The following is a 26,451-nucleotide window of genomic DNA, read 5'->3' as shown; positions in this document are numbered from 1 at the left end:
TATTTCTATTGTATAGGATAGAGATCCGAGATTCACCTCGCGATTTTGGAAGAAATTGCAAGAAGCCTTGGGCACCAAGTTGCATTTTAGCACCGCTTTCACCCCCAAATCGATGGTCAATCCGAGCGGATAATTCAGATACTTGAGGATATGTTGAGATGTTGCATCCTCGAGTTCAGTGGTTCATGGGAACGATATTTACCTTTGATTGAATTCGCCACAACAACAGGTTTTCAATCAAGTATTAAGATGGCACCTTACGAGGCTTTGTACGGCGTAAATACCGTACACCATTGTTTTGGACCGAGCTCGGTGAAAGTAAAATTTTCGAGTGGACTTGATTAAAGATGTTGAATGAAAGTAAAAGTAATCCGTGAAAGTCTAAAGACGACCTCGGATCGTCGTAAATCGTGACGCGGATTTGAAACGAAAAGACATTGAGTATCAGGTGGGAGATAAAGTGTTTCTTAAAGTTTCACCTTGGAAAAAGATACTCAGATTTGGCCGTAAAGGCAAATTGAGTCCGAGGTTCATCGGGCCATATGAAGTCTCCGAACGAGTCGGTCCAGTTGCATATCGATTGATTTTGCCTCCTGAACTTGAGAAGATTCACGACGTCTTTCATGTTTCGATGCTTCGACACTATAGATCTGATCCATCGCATGTAATTAGTCCATCAGAGGTTGAAATTCAAGCCGATATGAGTTATGAAGAAGAACCGATTCGTATCCTAGCTCGTGAAGTGAAGGAGTTGCAAAACAAAAGGGTTCCGCTAGTGAAAGTGTTATGGCTCAAACAGGGGATAGAAGACGCTACTTGGGAACCTGAGAACTCTATGAAAGAGCGATACCCAAACCTATTTACCGGTAAGATTTTCGGGGATGAAAATTTCTTAAGTGGGGGAGAGTTGTGACAGCCCAAAATTGACCCTAGTTGGGAAGTGGTTTCGGGACCGCTAAACTGAGTCACCGAAATGTTTGAACGTAATATTTATTGTCTAGAATATGTATTTATGAATGTGTGAAAATTTTAAGCTTCGATTTAGTCGATTGCATGTGAATTCAGTTATTAGGACTTGTGTGGCACTTTTGAAATGTGATAGGCTAATCTATAAGGACCTAATAGTGCATGTAATCAAAAGGGGGGACTTGCATGTCAAATTCCCCCCTAATAGCTAGTGGCCGCCATGACAAAGGATTATGGGCAAAAACATGTCATAAAACATGTTGGGACAATGGTGTATGTAAGAAAAAATAAAATAATGAGCATGGGATTTGAATAATGAAAGGAAGAAAAAAAGAGAATGGTGAGTGTTCCCCCATTGCCGTGAGTTGAAGAAAGAGAGAAAAAAATTGTTGTTCATCTTTTTTTCATTTCTTTGAGCTGAAAATTCTAAGGAAGAAGGAAGGGGTTTTTGCTTCATGCTTGGTTTGGAAGAGGATTAGGAGGAGGTTTGGCCATACTTGTATTAAGAGTAAGGTATGTTTGATGTTGTGCCATGAGATTCATGCATGTTTTTGGTTGCTAACTTGATGTTCTTATTAGTCCATGGTTCAAATCTTTGCTATGTCATGGGGATGATATTCGGCCAAGGTAGATGTTGTGTTAATGCCATTGTATGCTAAATATGAAGCTTGATAATGATACATGTGATGGTGGATTGAGGACTCTTGAATTTTCTTTTAGCATTTTTGAGTGAGACATTAAGTTCTTTGTTTAACCATGACTAAAATCGAAACGGTATGGTGTTGTGGTGTATTCGGCCATGGTATATCCATAAGTATGATTTATGCATATTGCATGGTAGGTAAGATTTGAGCTTTGGATATATGTTTATATTTGGATATAAGCAACTTTGAGATTCGGCTCTAGCATATATATATATATATATGTTTGCACATGATGTATTGGTATGACATATATACTATCTCAAGGTATATATTTGCATATGATGATGTTTCGGTTATGAAATAAATGATTGATGCGTATTGAGTTACAATATGGAATGCGTTAGTTAGTAAAATGTATGCTGTTTTTGTGTGGTATTAAGTGTATAATTGGCCTCAACATGGACATGCATATTCGGCCACATGAGGGGGATTGGTGTGCATGCATTCGGTTAGAGGCAAGCATATTGATGCCTATTCTTGGCTTGGAAAATTCGGCTAAGGAGAGTACTAACTAATGTGTTGAGTTTGATTCATGATTTCCGTACATATGTGACTTTAATGTCTAATGAAAAAAATGTGGGCTAAGTACCTTGAATTCCTCTTTTGATGCTCAAATGATTAAATCAATTTATTTGTTAAATTAAGCTCAAGAGCAAAGGGGAGTTAAATCCGATAAAGGGAAGGAAAAAGTGGTTGAATAGCCATCGGAATCATTCGACAACATCCGAGGTAAGTTCTTGAGTAATAGAGCTTAAATTATGATTTGATTAGATCATGTCTCAAGTAAATCGAAATCATGCTCTTTGTGTGTGGATATTGAACCGAAATGTGCAAGAGTGATAAGTGTATTGTATTTGAGTTTTGCTAATGGAAATGAAATACGAATGGGTCATGATTTAGTGTTAAATGTGCATGTTTATTCGAATGGTGTCCGGGCTAAGTCCCGAAGGCTTTTGTGCTAAGTGACTAAATCCGGGTCAACTCCCGAAGGCATTTGTGCAAGTTACCAAAACTGGGTTAAGTCCCGAAGGCATTCGTGCGAGTTATTAAATCCGGGCTAATTCCCGAAGGCAATTGTGCAAATCACTATAATCGGGCTATGTCCCGAAGACAATCGAGCGAGTCGCTATATCCGGTTAAATTTCGAAGGTACGTGATTCGGGAATGAGCAATCCGACTGTAAAAATTTTAGTTAATACGCTTGCAAAAATTCCAGCAATGAGGTATGTTCGTATGTGCATTGGAATAGTTGAATTCCTTCGAATAATATTCGCTCGGTTGAGTAATGAGCTTAGGTATTTGGCTAAGATGATCCCTTATGTATGAACATAGGGGTTGGAATGTAAAGTAGAAATGATTTGAAAGTATGTATATACGGAATTATCCGTTTAGTTATATGAATGCTATACCTCTGTTGTGCTTAAATTCTTCGCTCAAACTTACTAAGCATAAATTGCTTACTCCGTTTCTTTGTTTCTTTGTTTTATAGATTTTTGGCTCGTCATCTATCGGACTCGGGATTTTTGGAAGTCGAAGTCTCCCACACTATCAAGGCCCCTTTTGGTACAAATTTTGGTTAAGCTTTGAAATGGCATGTATAGGACTACCCTTTGTTGCTTTTCAAGTACTTTTGTGATGTATGTGTGTACGGCCATGCGAAAATGGCTCGTAAAAGTGGAGTATGGCATTAGACCATTTGTGTTTATGTATATATGTATGGTTTCATGATGTGACTACGGACTGAATGGAAGTTTTGGGCAAATGATCAGCCATTGGAATGGCTAAATATGATTATATGTGGACCTATGTATGACAAAACTCTAGTTGGTCCATGGAAACCACTAAATAGGTAAAGTTTACCTTGAAAACAGATGCTGACAGCAGCAGTGGTGTGCATTTGAAAAATCACTAAAATTTGTAGGAATGGAATTAAATAGTGAATAAATTATTTAAATGAACCTTGATGAATATACTTTCATATGGAAGAAACGAAACGGTCATATGAGTTATATGTTAAGAGATATTAAAGTTCTCGTGAAACAGGGCCAGAACGGTTTCTGGATTCCCTGTTCCTACTTTGGAAATTCATTGTAAATTAACCAGAGATAATTAGGAGTCATGCCATATATGTATAGATTCCTCTTTGAGTCTAGTTTCTATATAAACAAATGGAATCAGTATTGAAGCCCTGTATAGAGAGATATTCAAGTTGTAACGCGCTAAGGTCAGTGTAGTTGACCCCTGTAACATGGGAGACTTTAACTAATAAACTGTACTAATTGGCCCGACCAAAAATTCTAGAAAAAATTTTGTAGATGGAAATATGAGTATAATTTCAGGGAAAAATTACAAAACTGAATTTCGAGCTTTGAAACTCAAGATATGATTTTTAAGGCGACAGTGACGCAGTAACCAGCTTGTCTGGAAAATTTTAAATGGACTGTGAAAATGATTAAGTCAAGTTGTGTGCACCTTGTGTTCGACTCCGGTAACGGACTCGGGTACGGGGTGTTACAATTTTATTGGTATCAGAGCTACGGTTTAGTCGATTCTAGGAATACCGTAATGCGTTTGGGTCTAGCTATACATGCCATTTTATGTGATTATTTGATAGTGTGGTGATTTCTGACGTTTGAAATTGTGTTTATTTATAGTTATGGATCCCGATCCCAACCGAGCGATAGCTGATGATGTGGAGAGTGTGGCGCTGCTCCCGCACAAGGGACAGGTGGCGGACTCTCAACCTATTGCTAGCAATCCGAATGATGAGGCTAGGCAAGCTTTTTATAGCGTGATGAATGATTGGTTCAACCAATACATTCGAACTAATCTGTTGTTCCACAACCTCCATTCCCAACAAACACAACCCCGCACCTACAATGCCTCCGTGAATCGACCAAATAAGGTCGAATAAGCCCCCAGTTGACTGAATCCGAAAACATGGGGCTACTGAATTTAAAGCTACGGATAGCGACAATGCCGAGCAAGCTGAGTTTTGGTTGGACAACACTATCCGGGTACTTGATGAGCTATCTTGTACACCCGATGAATGCCTAAAGTGTACTATCTCCTTGCTACGCGATTCTGCCTACTATTGGTGGAGTACTCTGACTTCTGTTGTGCCCCGAGAACAAGTAACTTGGGAGTTTTTCCAAACTGAGTTTCGGAAAAAGTATATCAGTCAGAGATTTGTTGATCAAAAACGGAAGGAAGTTCTTGAGCTTAAGCAAGGTTCTATGTCAGTTACTGATTACGAGTGAAAATTTGTTAGACTTAGTAGATACGCTCGGGAATGTATTTCGTCCGAGGCTATCATGTGTAAATGCTTCGAGGATGGGCTGAATGAAGATATAAAACTGTTCGTTGGCATTCTTGAAATACGAGAGTTCGTAGTACTTGTCGAGCGAGCTTGTAAAGCCGAAGAGCTTAGAAAAGAAAAACAAAAAGTTGATGTGGGAACAGGAGAGTTTCGTAAAAGATCCTCGGGAAAGTCTCTTCAACAGGAATCGAAGAAATTTCGTGATGATGTGGGCCGGTCTAGAGGCACTTCGGGCCTTTTTAGACGAGATCGTGATCAACCCCCTGTGGGTACACGAGGCGCTTCGGTCGCCAGTGTTGGGAATGAACGTCGAGACAGAATGGAGTGTCAGCATTGTGGCAAATGGCATTCTGGAAGTTGTAGATTCCGTGACCGCTCCTGTTACAAGTGCGGATCAGTTGACCACTTCATTAAAGATTGCCCGAGGTTGTCTGAACAGAATGTAGATCAGAGTGGGAAACCGGGCACTACCACTGCTCGAGGTAGACCATCTAGAAATACGGGCAATGCTAGTGGTGGTCAGAGAGGATCCAGAGATGCTACGACCAGATCCGAGGCTCGCGTTCCTGTTAGGGCTTATGCAATACGCGCACGCGAGGATGCTTCCTCGCCAGATGTTATTACGGGTACTTTCACTCTCTTTGATACTAATGTGATTGCTTTGATTGACCCTGGTTCTACTCATTCTTATATATACGAAACGTTAGCATCCAGTAAGACTTTACCTATTGAGTCTACTGAGTTCGTAATTCGGGTGTCAAATCCCATGGGTCGTTACGTGCTTGTCGACAAAGTGTGTAAGAAATGCCCCCTAGTAATTCGAGGTTCCTGTTTTCCGGCGGACTTGATGCTGTTGCCATTTGACGAATTTGATGTTATCCTCGGTTTAGATTGGTTGACCGTGCACGATGCGGTTGTGAATTGCAAAAGCAAGACTATTGATTTGAGGTGCGCAAATAACGAGATGATCCGAGTTGAGTCTACGGACTTAAAGGGTTGCCATTGTAATATCATCAATGTTGGCCCGAAATATGTAAGAAAGGGTGCGAAGCATACCTTGCGTATGTACTTGATGATAAGGAGTTAGAAATAAAACCGAATCTATGCTGGGTGGTTTGTGAATACCGGATGTTTTTCAGAAGAATTCTGGGTTTGCCACTGTTCGGAGATAGAGTTTGGTATTGAGCTTGTACCGGGACTATGCCGATTTCGATAGCTCCGTATCATATGGCACCAACCGAGTTAAAAGAGTTGAAAGCTCAGTTGCAAGAGTTGACGGATAGAGGTGTCGCTCGACCAAGTTTCTCACCTTGGGGTGCACCAGTATTGTTTGTGAGAAAGAAGGACGGAACCATGAGGTTGTGTATTGACTATCGTCGACTTAATAAAGTGACAATAAAGAACAAATATCCGTTCACAGTATCGATGATTTGTTCGATCAACTGAAGGAGCCTCGGTGTTCTCAAAAATAGATTTGAGATCGGGCTATTATCGATTCTTAATTCGAGATTCGGACATACACAAAGCGCCTTGAGAATGAGATATGGTCACTACGAGTTCTTAGTGATGCCGTTTGGGCTCACTAATGCCCTCTTGGTATTTATGGATTTGATGAATCGGATCTTGGACCATATTTGGATCGGTTCGTAGTTGTGTTCATTGACGACATCTTAGTCTATTCAAGAGATGAGACCGAACATGCGAGCACCCGAGATTAGTGTTGCAAATTTTACGGGATAAGCGGTTATATGCTAAGTTCAACAAGTGTGAGTTACGGTTAAGAGAGGTTAGCTTCTTAGGTCATGTGGTATCTGCGATCGGGTATTCGAGTCGACCGAGCAAAATTTCAGCCATACTTAACTGGAAGCCTCAGAAATATTCTTGAGGTTTGGAGCTTTTGGGACTTGGTTACTACCGACGGTTTGTAAAAGGATTCTCGATGATAGCCACACCCATGACTAAACCGCTTGAAAGATGTCAAGTTTGAATGGACGGAAAAGTGTCGAAAAGTTTCGATCAATTGAAAACTCATTTGACGGAAGCTCCAAAGATTAGTGCAGCCGAATCGGCAAAGAGTTTGTCATCTATAGTGACGCCTCCCTACTTGGGTTAGGTTGCGTATTGATGCAAGAAGGTCGAGTTGTGGCCTATGCGTCGAGACAATTAAAGCCACATGAGAAAAATTATCCGACCCATGATCTCGAATTGGTCGCCATCGTATTCGCCTTAAAGATATGGCGACATTACTTATTTGGTGAGAAGTGCCATGTGTATTCGGATCACAAAAGTCTCAAATATTTGATGACTCAAAGAGACTTAAATCGCCACAAAGACGTTGGCTCGAGTTGTTAAAAGGTTATGAGCTTGTCATTGATTATCACCGGAAAGGCTAATGTGGTTGCGACGCCTTAAGCGAAATCCTTGTTTGCTTTACGAGTGATGAATGTACACTTGTCTATTCTACCCGACAATGGGTTAGTAGCGAATTAAAGGCCAAACCATTGTTGACTCATCAAATTCGTGAAGCTCGTAAAGTTGACGATGAGTTGGTTGCAAAAGCGGGTGAGTGTGTTCGAACAAGGAATCGGAGTTTCAAATTGATGATGACGATTGTTTGAGGTTGAAGTCGTCTGTGTGTTCCAAGGAATTGAACTCATTTTGATGATTCTGAGCGAAGCCCACTATAGCCGAATGTCAATTCACCCGGAGTCTGAAGATGTACAACGATTTGAAACGTCGGTTTTGGTGGCATGGTATGAAACGAGACATCTCCGACTTGGTTTGAGATGTTTAATATGTCAACAAGTGAAAGCGAAACATCAAGTGCCTTCAGGGTTACTTCAGCCGATCACGATACCCGAGTGGAAATGGGATCGAGTCACAACGGACTTTGTGTCTGGACTGCCATTGTCAGCAAGTAAGAAGGATGCGATTTGGGTTGTTGTTGATAGACTGACTAAGTCGGCTCACTTTATCCCCGTGCGTACGGATTTTTCATTGGATAAACTCGCTGAATTGTACGTTTCTCAAATTGTGAGATTACACGGGGTACCTATTTCTATTGTATCGGATAGAGATCCGAGATTCACCTCGCGATTTTGGAAGAAATTGCAAGAAGCCTTGGGCACCAAGTTGCATTTTAGCACCGCTTTTCACCCCCAAACCGATGGTCAATCCGAGCGGATAATTCAGATACTTGAGGATATGTTGAGATGTTGCATCCTCGAGTTCAGTGGTTCATGGGAACGGTATTTACTTTTGATTGAATTCGCTTACAACAACAGTTTTCAATCAAGTATTAAGATGGCACCTTACGAGGCTTTGTACGGGCGTAAATGCCGTACACCATTGTTTTGGACCGAGCTCGGTGAAAGTAAAAATTTCGGAGTGGACTTGATTAAAGATGCTGAACAGAAAGTAAAAGTAATCCGTGAAAGTCTAAAGACAGCCGCAGATCGTCAGAAATCGTATGCCGATTTGAAACGAAAAGACATTGAGTATCAGGTGGGAGATAAAGTGTTTCTTAAAGTTTCGCCTTGGAAAAAGATACTCAGATTTGGCCGTAAAGGCAAATTGAGTCCGAGGTTCATCGGGCCATATGAAGTCTCCGAACGAGTCGGTCCGATTGCATATCGATTGATTTTGCCTCCGAACTTGAGAAGATTCACGACGTCTTTCATGTTTCGATGCTTGACGCTATAGATCGATCCATCGCACGTAATTAGTCCATCGAGGTTGAAATTCAAGCCGATATGAGTTATGAAGAAGAACCGATTCGTATCCTAGCTCGTGAAGTGAAGGAGTTGCGAAACAAAAGGGTTCCGCTAGTGAAAGTGTTATGGCTCAAACACGGGATAGAAGAAGCTACTTGGGAACACGAGAACTCTATGAAAGAGCGATACCCAAACCTATTTACGGTAAGATTTTCGGGACGAAAATTTCTTAAGTGGGGAGAGTTGTGACACCCAAAATTGACCCTAGTTGGGAAGTGGTTTGGGACCGCTAAACCGAGTCACCGAAATGTTTGAACGTAATATTTATTGTCTAGAATATGTATTTATGAATGTGTGAAAATTTCAAGCTTTGATTTAGTCGATTGCATGTGAATTCAGTTATTAGGACTTGTGTGGCACTTTTGAAATGTGATAGGCTAATCTATAAGGACCTAATAGTGCATGTAATCAAAAGAGGGGACTTGCATGTCAAATTCCCCCCCTAATAGCTAGTGGCCGGCCATGACAAAGGATTATGGGCAAAAACATGTCATAAAACATGTTGGGACAATGGTGTATGTAAGAAAAAAATAAAATAATGAGCATGGGAATTGAATAATGAAAGGGAAGAAAAAAAAAGAGAATGGTGAGTGTTTCCCCCCCCCATTGCCGAGAGTTGAAGAAAAGAGAGAAAAAAATTGTTGTTCATCTTTTTTCATTTCTTTGAGCTGAAAATTCTAAGGAAGAAGGAAGGGTTTTTGCTTCATGCTTGGTTTGGAAGAGGATTAGGAGGAGGTTTGGCCATACTTGTATTAAGATTAAGGTATGTTTGATGTTGTGCCATGAGATTCATGCATGTTTTTGGTTGCTAACTTGATGTTCTTATTAGCCCATGGTTCAAATCTTTGCTATGTCATGGGGATGATATTCGCCAAGGTAGATGTTGTGTTAATGCCATTGCATGCTAAATATGAAGCTTGATAATGATACATGTGATGGTGGATTGAGGACTCTTGGATTTTCTTTTAGCATTTTTGAGTGAGACATTAAGTTCTTTGTTTAACCATGACCAAAATCGAAAGCGGTATGGTGTTGTGGTGTATTCGCCATGGTATATCCATAAGTATGATTTATGCATATTGCATGGTAGGTAAGATTTGAGCTTTGGATATATGTTTATATTTGGATATAAGCAACTTTGAGATTCGGCTCTAGCATATATATATATATATATATATATATATATATGTTTGCACATGATGTATTGGTATGACATATATACTATCTCAAGGTATATATTTGCATATGATGATGTTTTGGTTATGAAATAAATGATTGATGCGTATTGAGTTACAATATGGAATCGTTAGTTAGTAAAATGTATGCTGTTTTGTGTGGTATTAAGTGTATAATTGGCTTCAACATGGACATGCATATTCGGCCACATGAGGGGATTGGTGTGCATGCATTCGGTTAGAGGCAAGCATATTGATGCCTATTCTTGGCTTGGAAAATTCGACTAAGGAGAGTACTAACTAATGTGTTGAGTTTGATTCATGATTTCCGTACATATGTGACTTTAATGTCTAATGAAAAAATGTGGGCTAAGTACCTTGAATTCCTCTTCGATGCTCAAATGATTAAATCAATTTATTTGTTAAATTAAGCTCAAGAGCAAAGGGAGCTAAATCCGATAAAGGGAAGGAAAAAGTGGTTGAATAGCCATCGGAATCATTCGACAACATCCGAGGTAAGTTCTTGAGTAATAGAGCTTAAATTATGATTTGATTAGATCATGTCTCAAGTAAATCGAAATCATGCTCTTTGTGTGTGGATATTGAACCGAAATGTGCAAGAGTGATAAGTGTATTGTATTTGAGTTTTGCTAATGGAAATGAAATACGAATGGGTCATGATTTAGTGTTAAATGTGCATGTTTATTCGAATGGTGTCCGGGCTAAGTCTCGAAGGCTTTTGTGCTAAGTGACTAAATCCGGGTCAACTCCCGAAGGCATTTGTGCGAGTTACCAAAACCGGGTTAAGTCCCGAAGGCATTCGTGCGAGTTATTAAATCCGGTCTAATTCCCGAAGGCAATTGTGCGAATCACTATAACCGGGCTATGTCCCGAAGACAATCGAGCGAGTCGCTATATCCGGTTAAATTTCGAAGGTACGTGATTCGGGAATGAGCAATCTTGCTGTAAAAATTTCAGTTAATACGCTTGCAAAAATTCCAGCAATGAGGTATGTTCGTATGTGCATTGGAATAGTTGAATTCCTTCGAATAATATTCGCTCAGTTGAGTAATGAGCTTAGGTATTTGGCTAAGATGATCCCTTATGTATGAACATAGGGGTTGGAATGTAAAGTAGAAATGATTTGAAAGTATGTATATACGGAATTATCCGTTTAGTTATATGAATGCTATACCTCTGTTGTGCTTAAATTCTTCGCTCAAACTTACTAAGCATAAATTGCTTACTCCGTTTCTTTGTTTCTTTGTTTTATAGATTTTTGGCTCGTCAGCTATCGGACTCGGGATTTTTGGAAGTTGAAGTCTCCCACACTATCAAGGCCCCTTTTGGTACAAATTTTGGTTGAGCTTTGAAATGGCATGTATAGGACTACCCTTTGTTGCTTTTCAAGTACTTTTGTGATGTATGTGTGTACGGCCATGCGAAAATGGCTCGTAAAAGTGGAGTATGGCATTAGACCATTTGTGTTTATGTATATATGTATGGTTTCATGATGCGACTACGGACTGAATGGAAGTGTTGGGCAAATGATCAGCCATTGGAATGGCTAAATATGATTATATGTGGACCTATGTATGACAAAACTCTAGTTGGTCCATGGAAACCACGAAATAGATAAAGTTTACCTTGAAAACAGATGCTGACAGCAGCAGTGGTGTGCATTTGAAAAATCACTGAAATTTGTAGGAATGGAATTAAATAGTGAATAAATTATTTAAATGAACCTTGATGAATATACTTTCAAATGGAAGAACCGAAAAGGTCATATGAGTTATATGTTAAGAGATATTAAAGTTCTCGTGAAACAGGGCCAGAACGGTTTCTGGATTCCCTGTTCCGACTTTGGAAATTCATTGTAAATTATCCAGAGATAATTAGGAGTCATGCCATATATGTATAGATTCCTCTTTGAGTCTAGTTTCTATAGAAACAAACGGCATCAATATTGAAGCCCTGTACAGATAGAAATTCAAGTTGTAAAGCGCGAAGGTCAGTGTAGTCGACCCCTGTAACATGGGAGACTTTAACTAATAAACTGTACTAATTGGCCCGACCAAAAATTATAGAAAAAATTTTTTAGATGGAAATATGAGTATAATTTCAGGGAAAAATTACAAAACTGATTTTCGAGCTTTGAAACTCAAGATATGATTTTTAAGGCGACAGTGATGCAGTAACCAGCTTGTCTGGAAAATTTTAAATGGATTGTAAAAATGATTAAGTCAAGTTGTGTGCACCTTGTGTTCGACTCCGGTAACGGACTCGGGTACGGGGTGTTACAGAGGCGATACAGGTATGTACAGAACCGATTCGAGTATTAAATAGTTAAAGTTCGATGAGATGGTATTTGATCATGTTTTGAGACATGAGAAAGGTTTGTAGTTAATGTGTATATGGTTTTGTCATGTGTAATTGGCTGATTTGCATTGATTCAATGAATTAAGTTATTCACATATGAGCTTACTAAGCTATGAAGCTTACCTCGTGTTATTTTTCTATGTTTTATAGTGATTCAAGGCTAGCTCGGATCCGGGAGTCGTGGGGAACATCATTGCACTATCAAACATCTAAGTTGGTACTTTTGAGTTAAGTCTTAAGTAAATGGCATGTATAGGGACTTTGATCATTATGGTATACGTGAAGCTTATGAAGTTAGCCATTTAAAATGGCTTGTAAATGTATATGTTTTGGTTTGTATATATAGCCATGAGTGATGGCTTATTTTGGTTTATTTTGGTATGAATGTGGTGATGGTTTTATAATTGCTCAAATGGTTAATTGATCTGTGGAGTATAAATGCTTGAGAAATGCCTTGATGAGATATAATTTTAAATGTTGTGTTGGTTATTTATAGGGTAAGTTATGTATGTGTAAATTATGGTAAATTAGCCATATTGTTTGATATTGTTTTGGCATGTATTTGGCTAAGTAAATGGTAGTGATTTGAGATTTGGAATAGATGAAATTATAATTGTATGAATTGTGCATTTGGTTGATGATTTTGCCTGCCTAATTGTATGATGAAATGGTACCATTTGCTCTTTTATAGATATACTTGGTTGGGTGGAAAAATGGCTTGGCAAATAGCCTATTTTTGTTCACATGGGTAGAGACACGGGCATGTGTCTCAGCCGTGTGCGACACACGGTTATGGTACATGACTGTGTGTCCCATGAAGCTCTCTTTAAAATCAAGTTAGTGAGTTACACGGCCTAGACACATAGGCGTGTCTACTGGCCATGTAAGGTACACAGCCTGGGCACATGGGCGTGTGTGGCCAATTCGATTGGGTACACGGGCTGGCACACGGGCGTGTGGTCGGCCGTGTGACCCAAGTCACTATATCCTTTAGTTTTCACATGGCCTGGCATATGGGTGTGTCTTTGACTGTGTGATACAAGTCAGTATGTATGCCTTGTTTCCACACGGCTTAAGACACGGGCATCTCTGGAGCCGTGTAAGGCACACAGTTGGTTCATACAGGCGTGTGACCTTGTATGGTTGAAAATTTTCTAAGTTTCCAAAATTTTTATATGTTATCGGTTTAGTCTCGAACCACTTTTAAAGCATGTTTAAGGCCTCGTAGGCCCTTATAAGGGACAATATGATTGTGTTGAATGATTTATGATAATGAATGATTTATGTTTGATAAATGTATGCTATATGTTGTAAATTGATCGATAATACCTCGTAACCCTACTCCGGTGAGGGATACGGGTTAGGGGTGTTACAGTTGGGTGACTTGTGATGTAGTTTATCAATTGTGGCCAAATATAAATTCTAATCTCTCTAGTTTTTACATGATGTTGTAACGCCCCAAAAGTTTAAATATTGACTATTGAATTTCATTGTAATTAAGTCTCTGTATTTGTGGTTATATGCTTTGCTTATGTGTTCGAGGTTAGGAGTTCGAGTGTCTCTTTTGTTAAGGCTTGTTATTTTGTTTTGACTAAATCCTTACCCTTGAAGTATTGACTTAAGTTTAATTCGGCGTAAGTTTATGACAAGAATGAGGTTATTGGTTTTTTGGTTCAGCATTTGTCTACTTTCTAGTCTTGTGTTCGAGTCTTTGTAGAAACTAAATGGAGATGTACATTTTTTCCGTTTTGCTTAATGCGTCTAGTTAAATATTTTTAAATTAACCACATTAAAAATTTCCCTTTTCTTTTTCTGTCACCGTCCCCCCTTCTTTCTTTTCCATTTTTCTTTTCCTTTGTTCTTTTTCTTTTTCCTTTTCTCTACTTTGGAATTGCGACTGTAACATTGGTTGTGTGATCGGGTAAGTACGCATGTCACTACTACCAATTGAAACATTAATTGCGTGAATTTTGTTGATTGTAGAACTTCCATTGCACAGAGGTTTGTTTGTTTTCATCGGAGTTACTTTTAACTTGAATTATTTAAACCTTCTTTTAGGTGATTGTTTGGTTTTTTTAGGCTAGGTTATCGAAAGCAACGATCCTCAACGCACTAACTCGAGTAATTGCTGTTGATTTTGTCGGTAAGTCTAGATTCATTGGAGGTTTTGCGTTAAAACTTTTGGCATAGTTTTTCTGTGTGTAATTGTGTATTGTTGTCAATTAAGTGTTTAATTGAGTTATTGAATGGTTATTTTAGGATTTAGGAGTCTTCTATGTTGTTCCTACTTTGAAACTATTTAAGGTGCGTACCGAAAACCCGATTTTCTGTGAATTTTGGACGCTGAAAAACATGGCTGTCGACGCCACACGACTGTGTGGCAGGCCATGTAACTCACTGTTCACGAATGTGAGACGTACAAGCTAGGGACACAAGCGTGTGTCCGTATCATCTGTGGTTATGTGATGTGTAGGATCTACACGGGCTAAGGACATAGGCATGTGTCTAGGCTGTGTAACTCATTATTTTCAAATTAGAACCACATGGGCCAACTATATAGGCCGTGTGAAACCACACGAATGTGTGGACCAATATTTGGAACTTTCCCCTTAGGCTACAAGTGTCATTTGAAGCAAAATGTAGGCCTTCTGTAGGGTCCGTATGAACTGAATTAAACTATATAAACTGTTATTCTGTGACCCAAGATTGAGTATTAAAAATTTGTGCGTGTATTGCGTATGAAAATTGTTAATGATATTGATTTATTTTGTATGAGTATGAATTGTATCTGAGTGGTCGTATAGGCCTCTGTATTACCTATCATTTGAAATCTGCATCTGCACTAAGTGGGAATTGAAAAAAGGAGGAAGTATTTTGTTCTAAGACAATGATTAAACCACTGGTATCTCTATTATGATCTTGCAGCTAGTCTACAATTACTGAAACGTGTTAGACCAACACTATGTGGTGTGTAGGGTTGGATGGGTATTAAATACCATATTTTGGTGTATTGGTTTTGTTGGAGATGGTGTGTAGTGGATGGGGTTAGGAAAATTGAATTTGTCCTAATCTGTTCTGTATCTTAAAATGATTTGATTTGTTATTTGTCTAAACTATCCTGATCTATTAAATTGAACAAATTGTCTCCTGAATCTGATTCAGCATTTGAACTTAGAAATTTTTTGGTTTATCCATAACTCTATTTGAATATATAATTGGTTCTTTTATTGGACTATTTATTCATTTTGTTTTTGAATGAATTATAGGTAACCCATAGTCTTAAGCAGGTCGGCAGATTGGAAGCTCAGTCACACTGTTTAAAACGAAAGTGATGTTTGAGAAATGTTCGATGTCTCTCTAGACTTGGCCTTGTCGTCTAGGCTAGGTGTAGGTTGTTACATTTAATGATCTCAGAGTCAGGTTTACAACACTGGGGTTGTTCTAGGCTCCTTTTTTGTATACAGTGTTTAAATGAGTAATCTTGAAAATAAATTTTATAAAATATTGAGTCTCTGACACCGAACCTATAAATATTTCTGTTCAGTTATTGTGATTAGTTTAGATAATATAGGAATTGAAACTATTGTTAGGTGAAATTTTCTAAGATGAATTTGCATTAGAAATATGATAAAGACTCTGAACTGATCTGTGCACTTCTAATATTGTAGATAAAATGGTATTATGCATTTGTACGGTAGCCGTGGACGTGGTTCCCATAGGAGTCGTGGATGCCAAGGAGGAGCTCGAGCAGAGTCATCCTCTATGGGCAGCATGCCCAATCTGGAGAATAGCGAGACTACTGGCACTCCTACTATTGAGATTGGGCCTCAGATGCCGGTATCTAGGGACAACGTACTATCCTAGGCTATGATTCGAGCGCTAGAGAGGGTCGCTGGGATCCATTTTGGATTTGGAGGCTGAGGGTCGGTTACTAAGCGACTACGGTCAGAAGGTGCTGAGCTATTCAGGGGTGTTATTGGAGTCACCCTTACCATGGTTGAGTATTGGTTAAAGGCCACTGAACATATTATTACTGATATCGACTATACTTTCACTCAAAAATTGAGGGGTGCTGTATCTCTACTCCGGGACAAAGCCTATCAGTGGTGGCTGATGATTGAGCAGGGTGCTCAGCCTAAACAGATTATTTAGGAATACTTTAAGAATGCCTTTTAGAGAAAGAATGTGAGGGCGAGTTATGTAGAGGCTCACCGACGCAAGTTTATACTGGTTCAGGGCCAGAGATATGTGGTTGATTTTCTAAAATTGAGCTGGTATGTGCTAGAGGTGAGACTGAGAGAGAAGCTAGTGCAAGTTGAATAAGGATTTGGATCCCTCTAGTTCTAGACAGTGCCTTAAGAAATGAGCGAGGTACGACGGGCCTTCGAAGAGCGAGGCACTAGCTACAACAATTGAGATTTAGCTCTGTAGTGGCAGAGGGAGGCGCCATCCGAGTGAGTGTTGGAGGAAATTAGGAGCTTGTCTCCAATTGTGGGTCAATGGAGAATCCTGTTTGAGATTGCCCTCATCAACCAGATTAGGTTCCCGCTGCGGCATAGACTCTAGCTCCAGGTCTTATTTAGCCTCTGAGAATAGCTCAGCAACCACCTAGGGGTCATGGTATGGTGAGGGTGGTAATGGTTTTGTTAGGGTTAGAGAGCACCGGGCAGGGGTGCTGGTCAGATTGAGGCACGGCAACCTATATTGGTCTATGCGGTGAGATGTCGTAAGGACAATGACGATGCTAACATTATAACAGGTACGTTCTTATTCATTTTGCTCCATATTTTGATCTGATTGATCTCAGGTCTACTCACTCACATATAGCCAATACTATTTCTGTAAAATTGGATATTACTGTTGAGTGCACTACTAGCGAGGTTTCAGTAATTAGTCCTTTGGGTCAATCGATTTGAGTTGAAAAAGTTTACAGACGGATCCTATTAGGAATTAAGGGTATGGTATTTTTGACCAATTTGATAGAACTGCCTTTCAGTGAGTTTGATCTAGTTCTAAGTATGGATTGGCTCAGGGAACATCAAGTCATTCTAGATTGTGCCTCTAAGAAGGTTACTTTGTGAACTGATGAAAATAATGACATTTTTATGGTTGGTAAGCATCAAGATTACCTTTCTAATGTAATCTCCACCATTATAGCTGAAAGGCTAGTTTGGAAAGGTTGCGAGGCTTACCTAGCCTTTTTGTCTGATTCTATATCTGTAAGGCTTTCTATAAAAGGATATTTGTACTGTGAGAGACTTTACAGTAGTCTTTCCCAAATAGTTGCTGGGAGTACCTTCGGATAGGGAGGTTGAGTTCGGTATTGATCTGTTACTAGGTACTACCCCTATGTCTATTATACCCTATCGCATGGCATCGAAGGAACTTGTGGAGCTAAATGCTCAACTTCAGGAACTTCTCGGCCTAGGGTTCATTAGGCTGAATGTGTCTCCGTGGGGAGCACCCGTATTATTTGTGAAGAAGAAAGATGGTATGATACGAATGTGTATATATTACCATCAATTGAACAAGTTTTTAGTTAAGAATAAGTATCAACAATTGAGGATCGACAACTTATTCGATCAGTTTTGAGGAGCATCATTGTTCTCTAAAATTGACCTTTGTTCTGGTTACCATCAGCTCAAGGTTAAAGAGACTGATGTGTACAAAACTGCCTTCAGGACTCGTTATGGACATTACGAGTTCTTGATTATGTCGTTTGTTTTGATGAAATGCCCTAACTGCATTTATGGATTTAATAAATCGGCTATTTCAGCAGTATTTGAATTAGTTTGTAGTAGTTTTCATTGATGACATACTAATTTATTGAAAGATTGAGACTGAGCACGGCGAGCATCTTCATATTGTTCTGCAAATACTCCATGAAAAACAATTGTACGCTAAGTTTAGCAAGTGTGAGTTTTGGTTGTAGGAAGTTTTCTTTCTAGAGCACGTTGTTGTTGAGTCACCGGGATGCCCAATGGCGCAACAGAAAAAATATGCTGACGATCCAAACTAGGAATCCATGCACGAGGAACGAATCGAGAATGAAAGGTTTGTAAATATACGTTTCAAAATCTAAAGAAAAATATGAAGGAACCACTACTATTTTAATCCCTTTAACACGCTGCCAATCCAAATCTGTAACAGAATTGTCCCGGCCTATACTTAGTCCACCCAGTTGCGAACTAACGAACAAAAACTTGCTTTAAACGTCTCAGAGAGTTTTTATGAAAAAGATGCAATTGCTAGACCTTTGTTTGTTTTCTTTTTCATGGTTAATATGTTGGTAACATACTTTCACCTTAGGGTTTTATGATTCCCTTTTATTTAATATCCATATTAAAACTAGAATCACCCTTTTTTGGTGCCAAATTTGGTGCCAAAAAATAGATATATGAAAATATCATAATATAATATTCTTTCTAAAAGATATTAATTTCCATATATTTTATGTTTGACCAAAATTATTATTATAACACTTTATTTTAATAATTTGGTAAACAATACATAATTAATATTTTATATGAATCAAATTCATACATTTATTTTTAACTATGTTTTCTATTCTTGTACAATGAATTTGTATATTTATTGTGTTTATTGTTTAACTGTCAAATTAAATTAATTCAATAATTAATATAATTCTCGTGACAGTTAAATTTAATGCCAACTGTGTTTTAATTCTGTTTGTTTCAATCATAGGGTGTGATCCTGTAGCCTCTTGTAACATTGGTAGTAACACTAGAACACTTCTAACGTTACAAGTAATGAGTGGCATCTAGCAATGCATTATCGCCATCCAAGTTACAAGAAGTCATTGTTCGACATAACCTTTCTGTGATAAATTTTTCATGTATTATATCCTTTTGTTCTTTATATCTTATTGAACACAAGTAATGGAATTGTCACACTTGCAAAGTCCAATCTCATGTTTCTTGATACTCGAAGTAGACTACAATAGCCAAATAAGGGTAATATCTCATATTAACTTATTTAAGCATGGCTATGCATTTCTAGTCTCACTCCATCAAGTGGCCTAAGATATTGCTCCCATTATGTAAGAGGGACAAATCCTATATTGATCAATCATATCCCACTACATAGGTTATGGCACACTCAACATCAGTCTTTATAGTACAACCTGTTACAGTAGATTTTTTACTGTATCAAAATATACGACTCACAATGTTGGGATAATAATGATCTTATTTCTAAGGATCATATACATAGTTATCACTATGAGTAATGTTGTGACTATTATATAATAATCCAAGAAACAAACTCATAACGCGTCAGTCCAATATGTCGTTCTCTCTATATATACTCACGTGTTGATTTAGACATCCTTATGTCAATGATAACACTTTTGTCATCAATCAACTATATATTAGTCTTAATGCATTATTGTTGTTCAAGCCCATAATAATACTTGACTAATGACCTTTTAAGAATAATCATATTATTCTCGGGACATTATTATAAATTAGTTTATTTTACACATACAGAAATTGCAATTGAAATAAAAATGGCAATGCCTTCTATTAATAAACAACGTAGAATGAATATGTGATTACAATCATCTCATGAATCTTTAGGCATACTTTAACAATCTTCCAATAGCATTAAGACCATTCGCTCATATATCTAATACCAAGTGACTTAGTTAGATGATCATGCTTCTGCTATGTAAGAGGCTTCGTTAGTGGATCAACAATGTTATTATATGTTGGTACTCTGTAAATTTCCACATCTCCTTGATCAATGATTTCTTGAATTAGATAAAAATGCCTAAGTATTTGTTTGGATCGCTGGTGAGATCTAGGTTCCTTTTCTTGTGCAATGGCTCTGTTGTTCTCACAATGAAGTTCTATAGTATCTGATATGCTAGGCATAACCCCTAGTTCAGATATGAACTTCTTGATCCAAATAGCCTATTTTTCAGCTTCACTAACTGTAGTTGACTCGACCTTTGTTGTAGAATCAGCAACTGTACTTTACTTTGAACTCTTCTAGCTTACAACGCCACCATCAAGGCAAAATACAAAACCTGATTGCGATCATGAATCATCTAGGTCGGTTTGGAAGCTAGCATTAGTGTAACCTTTTACACTTTGCTCTTTCTCACCTCTCTATATATGAAATGTGTCCTTAGTCCTTCTGAAGTTGTTAAGGATAATTTTAACTGCTACCCTATGACCTTCACTAGGATTTACTTGATACCGACTCATCATGCTTAAAGCATATGATACATCTAGATGGGTACATAGCATGGCATACATGATAGACCCAATAGCCGAAGCATATGGAATCTTACTCATTCACTCTCTCCCTTGTGGAGTTGAATGACACATTTACTTTGAAAGTGAGATACCATGTCTCATAGGTAAGAATCTTTTCTTAGATTCTTCCATATTGAACCTTTTCAGTACTTTATCTATGTATATAATTTGACTTAGACCTATGAGTCTCCTTGATCTATCTATATAGATTTTGACTCCTAAAATATACGTGGCCTCACCCAAGTCCTTCATAGAAAAACAATGTCCTAACCAAGCCTTAACAGACTATAGGGTATGTATGTCATTCTGATGATAAGTATGTCATCTACATACAGCACTAAGAATACAATAGTGCTATCACTAGCTTTCTTGAAAACACAAGTCTTATTTTCATTTTTGATAAAACCAAACTCTTTGATTACATCATTAAAATGAAGATTCCAACTTCGAGAAGCTGGCTTCAATCTATAAATGGATCTTTACAGCTCGCATATCTTTCCAACATCTTTTGGATTGACAAAATCTCCAGGTTGTGTCATGTACACATCCTCTTCCAGTTTTCTGTTAAGGAAAGCTATTTTGATGTCCATCTGCCAGATTTCATAATCATGAAATGAAGCTATTCTAAGCAAGATTCAAATGAATTTAAACATAGCAACAAGAGAAAAAGTTCCATCATAGACGACATCATGAACTTGGTGAAAACCTTTAGTGACTAACCGCCCTTTGTATGTTTGTAACCATCCATGTCGGTTTTCTTTTTGAAAACCCACTTGCACCCTATGGCCTTCAAGTCGGTCAACCAAGATCCATTCTTGGTTTTATAACATGGAATCCATCTCAAACCTCATGGCCTCTAACCATTTCTCAGAGTTTGGGCTCGTTATAGTTTCTTGATAACTCTTAGGCTCATCTTGATCCATAAGTAGAACATCACCATGTGTTGTAATGAGAAGTCCATATCTCTCACGTACATGACATTTTCTTAAGGATCTTCGTGGTGGTTGTGTTTCCACAATAGTTGATTGTACTGGAACAACTTATGGAACCTGTTGTTGTTAAATCTCTGGTTCAGTGATCTTTTGTTATTCTCGAATTTCTCCAAGTTCAATCTTTCTACACTTTCTTTTCTAGAGAGAAATTCTCTTTAAACATTGGATTGCTGTTTGTTAGGTCTTCAATTTCACTGATTTTAGGCAACGTTTTAGTTAGTTCTTTGATTGTTTAATTTAGGGGTTTTGGGATGCAATTGGTGTTGTAAATTTTTTTTTATCATTGATTAATTTGTTCATTGCGTTTAGGTGATAGTCGTGAGACATTTTACACTCCATCAAGATCGTAATTTCATGCGGTTGTGGTATGATTATAAGTAAGAGAATGGAGGAGTTTTTGGTGCTTGAAAGAGTTTGATTCTTCGCTATCTCATGCCTAGATACTACAATTAACCGTTTTATTTGTTGTATTTAAGTCTCGAAGTCTTGTGGTTGTGTTCTCGTCGAAATCGATCCAGGTGTGTAATGAGAAACCCAAAAAATAGCAAACAACGAAAGCTTAATTGTGGTCTGTCGATGCCACACGACCGTGTGGGGCACACGGTCTAGGCCATTTTGGGCCGTGTTCTAGGCCATGTGGCCACATGGGCAAGACAATTTGGGCCACATGGGTAAGACAATTTGGGCCGTGTGGGCCACACGGGCAAGGCAATTTAGGCTGTGTGAGCCCAAAATTTAGAAATTTTCCCTAGGGTTGTACATGTTGTCCCGATCAACTGTGGGCCTTACGTGGAGTTGGTATATTGTTATATAAGCTATAAAGCAAGAATTTTTTAATCTGTTAGTATGGAACTTGACGTAAATACTATTTAAATTCATGTATTGTAATGAAATATGTATGATATGTTATGTATACGCATGTTCTACATTTATTATACGAGCATGTATGATATGTATATTCTAGTATCTTATAATTCTGTTATTTCTATTTATATTTGACTATGGGGTGGGACATAAAATATATGGAGGAACTGTTCTATATGAGGTGATATCTCACAATTATACTAGCAACATTGTTGCGATTATTTTGAAAAGTGTCATAAGGACACTAAGTGGTGTCTATGTAACGCCCTCACGCCCGAAACCATCGCCGGAGTCGAGCTTGAGGGGTTACCGAACATAATTTATCAAATTAAGAACTTCAAATCATTTGTTTCTACATTCACACTTTCTAGCTACCCCGTCACAGATTACAAGAAAATCATATCTCGAGTTACGAAACTCGAAATCAAAATCCGTAAATTTTCCCTAAATCTAGACTCATATATATATTTACTAATTTGTTTCTAGAATTTTTGATTGGTCCAATTAGTACAGTTTATTAGTTAAAGTATCCCCTGTTTCAGGGTTTGACTGCTTTGACCTCTTTGTATTACGAATAAGATATCTCTCTATACAGAATTTCAATGACTATGAGGTTTGTTTCTCTTAAAACTAGACTCAATAAGGAATCTGTACATATAAATAAAAACTTCTAATTATTTTTGTAAACTTTATTATGAATTTTTAAAGTCAGAACAGAGGATCCAGAAATCACTCTAGCCCTGTTTCACAAAAGTTAAAATATCTCATAAAATATAATTTATATGCCTGTTGTTTTCAATCCACATGAAAATAGACTCATTAAGATTCAATTTCATAACTTACTCATCATTTAGTTCCATTTATACTATGTTTACTCATTTTTCAAATTCATGTCATTGCTGCAGCAATATTCTATTTTAAGGCAAGTTTCATCTTTTCATGAGTTGTTATGAACTAGATAACCTGTTAAACTTCCATGATATCAAACATGATCTAAATTTAACCATCACCATGACTTATCAATATCAAACATTTTCTCAACCAATCATGGCTATATCATAAAATTATTTACACAAAATAAGTATATTGCTATACATGCCATACTTAAGTTTTACAAGCCATTTACCCAGATGAAAGTCCTTTAGATAGTGTGATCGAACCTTCGACCCGTCCCGATTCCCGAGCTGGCTTGTTCAAAACTACAGTAAATAAAGAGGAGGGAGTAAGCATAAATGCTTAGTAAGTTCATATGTAAATAACAAGTAACATAACAATACAAATATACCAAACAGACTTTAGCATGGTATCACCAAAACATATGTCATATTTCTAAACATCATTCATCATCTTACCACCTTATCGTTGTTGTATCTATTATCAACCCGAGGGTTAAGAACATACCTGTCCAAAGTGTCCATTTCACAACACTTACCAATACGTCGCTTGCATCTTAAGTGTTCTTTCATTTCACTAGAAATTTCACCCGTTGAACACATCGGAATACAACTCGGATACACGGATAATTTGCACATAAGTGCCTCATATGTAATCAAGAAATCATGTAACCCGCCCCTAAGTGAACTCGAACTCAACTCAACGAGCTCGGGCGTTCGCATCCATAAGTGAACTCGGACTCAACTCAACGAGTTCGGACATTTGCATCCATAAGTGAACTCGGACTCAACTCAACGAGTTCGGATGCTCAACCATCCTAGTGACATGTCACTTGTATCCTAATCTATTCCTAAGGTTCAAACGGGCTTTTTCCCTCGATCTCACATTTGCCGTCTTCCATGGAATATCGGAACCGATACTCGGTAGCAATTCATATTTATCAAGTAGTAAACATAATTTGCATATTACTCAATATTAACCACAAAGCATAATATTTCACGATTAAAAATCAGAAAATCATATAATTAGCATTAATAACTTAAAAATAACATTTATGCTACATTATTTACACATGAACTTACCTTGGTACCAAAATATAAAGATTTTGCAATTTAGTCCACAATCTTTTCTTTTCCTCGATCGCGACTTGAATCTCGTTTCTCTTGATCTATAATGTCAAATTAATCTTATTCAATACATACATTCATCGAAACAGACATAATACGAACTTTGGAAAAATTACACTTTTTCCCTAAACTTTGCATAATTACACTTTTGCCCCTAGGCTCGGGAATTAAACTTTATTCCTTATTCTTATGTTTTATAACATGCTGATCATTTTCCCCTTCTATGGAAACATCAAATTCTTACTCTAACATATACTTGTGACTATTAGGTATTTTTGCCGATTAAGCCCTTTTACTCGTTTTCACTCAAAACCGAGTAGCACAAGTTGTCTAACATAATTTAAAACCCCATATTCTATCATAAAACATCAAAATACACAAATTTCACCTATGGGTATTTTTCCAAATATAAACCCTAGGTTGAATTATTGCTAACATAAGCTTAATCGAGATAACGGATTCCAAAAGCGTAAAGAACATTAAAAGCGGGCTTGGAATCACTTACTATGGAGCTTGGAAGCTTGAAACAAACCCTAACTATGGAGAACCCTTGAAATTTCGGCCTAATGAAGAAGATGGACAAAAATTGGCTTTTAATTTTGTTTTTAACTCATTTTAATAACTAAATGACCAAAATGCCCTTACTACTAAACTTTCCAAAAATTCTTTCCATGTCCTAATTTTGTCCATGAACTTAAAATTGGTCAAATTTCTATTTAAGATCTCCTAATTAATATTTCAATGCAATTTCATACTAAAAACTTCTAGAATGCAAATTTTGCAACTTATTCGATTTAGTCCCTACTTTCAATTTAAGCACTTTAGGCATAGAATTTCATCAAGAAATTTTCACACAATCATGCAATCATATCATAACCATCAAAATAATTATAAAATAATTATTTCTATCTCGGATTTGTGGTCATGAAACCACTATTCCGATTAAGCCCTAATTCAGGATATTACAACTCTCCCCCCTTTTAAGGATTTTCGTCCTCGAAAATCTTACCAATAAATAGGTGTGGGTATTGGTTTTTCATAGTTTCTTCAGGTTCCCATGTAGTCTCTTCTACCCCATGCTTTTGACACAACACTTTCACAAGTGTAACACTTTTATTTCTTAGTTGTTTGACTTCTCGAGCTAAAATCTTAATCGGTTCTTCTTCATAAGTCATATCCGGTCGTAGTTCAACTTCTGTCGATGAAATTATATGTGATGGATCTGAACGATACCGACGTAACATAGACACGTGAAACACATCATGAATATTCTCTAATTCAGGTGGTAGCGCTAGCCGATATGCTACCGGTCCAACTTTTTCAATTATTTCATATGGTCCAATAAAACGTGGACTTAACTTGCCCTTTCGTCCAAATCTAAGGACTTTCTTCCATGGAGACACTTTCAAAAATACCTTATCACCAACTTGAAACTCCATTTCTTTTCGTTTCAAATCCGCATAAGATTTACGTCTATCTCAAGCGACTTTCAAACAATCTCGAATCACTTTCACCTTTTCTTCGATTTCTTTTATTAAATCAACTCCATAAATCTAATTTTCCTTGAGTTCAGTCCAATACAATGGCGTCCGACATTTACGACGATATAATGCTTCATAAGGTGCTATCTTCAAACTCGTCTGATAACTATTATTATAAGCAAATTCTACCAATGGTAAGTACCTTTCCCAACTATCTTGAATTTCCAATACGCAACTTTTGAGCATGTCTTCAAGAATCTGAATTACTCTCTCGATTGTCCATCGGTTTGTGGATGAAAGGCGGTCTTTGAAATTTAACTTTGTACCTAATGCCTCTTGCAACTTTTGCCGAAACCATGAGGTAAACCTCGGATCTCTATCCGAAATGATTGACAAAGGTATCCCATGAAGTCTAACAATCTCTCGGATATACAATTTATCCAACTTATTAAGAGAATAATGCACGCGTCTTAGGAATAAAATGAGCCGATTTAG

The 26,451-nt window shown here is 37.7% G+C and overlaps 1 long non-coding RNA gene across 1 annotated transcript; it reads right to left on the bottom strand.

Annotated features, from left to right (window-relative positions):
* Nucleotides 1-23,518: 23,518 nt before the first annotated feature.
* Nucleotides 23,519-24,550, bottom strand: LOC128292913 (uncharacterized). Its single transcript, XR_008282904.1, has 2 exons — nt 24,431-24,550; nt 23,519-23,653 (listed from the first exon to the last, which is right to left on the bottom strand). It is a non-coding gene; the product is annotated as an uncharacterized LOC128292913 (long non-coding RNA).
* Nucleotides 24,551-26,451: the final 1,901 nt, after the last annotated feature.

This window comes from Gossypium arboreum, chromosome 5 (genome assembly GCF_025698485.1).
Source record: "Gossypium arboreum isolate Shixiya-1 chromosome 5, ASM2569848v2, whole genome shotgun sequence".
Taxonomy (NCBI): domain Eukaryota; kingdom Viridiplantae; phylum Streptophyta; class Magnoliopsida; order Malvales; family Malvaceae; genus Gossypium; species Gossypium arboreum.
The sequence above is the reverse complement of the archived record's forward strand: the minus strand, read 5'-3'. Positions and strand labels throughout refer to the sequence as shown.